Genomic DNA, 1,882 nt, shown 5'->3' on the forward strand with positions numbered 1-1,882 from the left:
GTAGTCTGCCTTGAACCCTCACTGGTGTCCTGAGCTTTGCAGGGGACAGGGAGGCACCAACTATGAGTTATTGTGCAGATGGGAAAGTCGGCAAGTTCCAGGTTGAGGTAGCCGGTGTGTCTTTCTATAAATAGCAAGTGATAATGCAAACCATAAAAATATGTGCAGACAAGGAAAATATTACCTGACTGGGGACATTTTTCCAGATATGACAGAGGGCTTGTTGGCCTGTTTCCACACAAACCAATCAAGGCTTGTTGAGAATGACAATTCTCATTGCATGTGTACTCTGACTTGTTTCTCCTTTTTTTCTAATGCATTCTTCCCAGATGGCTGGTTTCTACTTGTCTTTACCAAGTACCAGATATTATGAGGAAGTAAAGTGTTCATGAAGCCATATCTTTAAATCACTTATTTGAAAGTGGAGTGCACAATTCAAGTATTAAGATCACTAATTTGTGTAAGGAACACAGACTTAAAACTCCATGGTAATTGGATTGGATGAACTGCTCATTTAAGCATATTACACAAATATCATAATTTATAATTAAGTCTAAAACGCATGAGACTTCTGAATGTTTTGACCTTAAGTTCATATCATTTTAACAGTATCTATGGTACTCCGTCTCTTAAAGTGCATTACTGATGTTTTTCAGTACCCAGAAGAGCAAGACATAAGATGCATCTGTGTTTGGGTGTGCTTGCACCATCTTCACATGAGTGTCTTATATTTCTCAATCACTTTCTGTGATTAGAAACCCTCACAACATGCTCAAAATATGTTCCCACTTGAGAGCAAGATGCAGCTCAATTCCTCATGAATATTGCACTGCTCATTGGTTTTATTTATTTATTTATTATCTTTTATTTAATGAATATAAATTTCCAAAGTACAGTTTATGGATTACAATGGCTTCCCCCCCCATAACTTCCCTCCCACCTACAACCCTCCCCTTTCCCACTCGCTCTCCCCTTCCATTCACATCAAGATTCATTTTTAATTCTCTTTATATACAGAAAATCAGTTTAGTATATATAAAGATTTCAACAGTTTGCACCCACATAGCAACACAAAGTGAAAAAATACTGTTGGAGTACTAGTTATAGCATTAAATAACAGTGTACAGCACATTAATGACAGAGATCCTGCATGATATTTTTTTTAAAAAAATTGATTAATTTTCTATGTAATTTCCAATTTAACACCAAGGTTTTTTTTTTTCATTTTCAATTATCTTTGTATACAGGAGATCAATTCAGTATATACTAAGTAAAGATTTCATTAGTTTGCACCCACACATAAACACAAAGTGTAAAAATACTGTTTCAGTACTAGCTATATCATTACTTCACATTGGAAAACCCATTAAGGACAGATCCCACATGGGATGTAAGTACACAGTGACTCTTGATGTTGATTAAACAATTTAACACTCTTTTGTTTATGGCGTCAGTAATCTCCCTAGGCTCTAGTCATGAGTTGCCGAGGCTATGGAAGCGTTTAGGGTTCGCTGACTTTGATCTTATCCCGACAGGGTTATAGTCAAAGTGGAAGTTCTCTCCTCCCTTCAGAGAAAGGTACCTCCTACCTTGATGGCCCTGTTCTTTCCACTGGGATCACACTCGCTGAGATCCTTCATTTAGGTCTTCCTCTTCTTCTTCTTCTTTTTTTTTTTTCCTGAGTGTCTTGGCTTTCCATGCCTAAAATACTCTCATAGGCTCTTCAGCCAGATCCAAATGCCTTAAGGGCTGATTCTGAGGCCAGAGTGCTATTTAGGACATCTGTCATTCTGTGAGTCTGCTGTGTCTCCCCCTTGCCATGTTGGATCCTTCTCTCCCTTTTTGGTTTTATCAATTAGTATTAGCAGACATTAGTCTTGTT

This window comes from Lepus europaeus, chromosome 14, assembly GCF_033115175.1.
Source record: "Lepus europaeus isolate LE1 chromosome 14, mLepTim1.pri, whole genome shotgun sequence".
NCBI classification, from domain to species: Eukaryota; Metazoa; Chordata; class Mammalia; order Lagomorpha; family Leporidae; genus Lepus; species Lepus europaeus.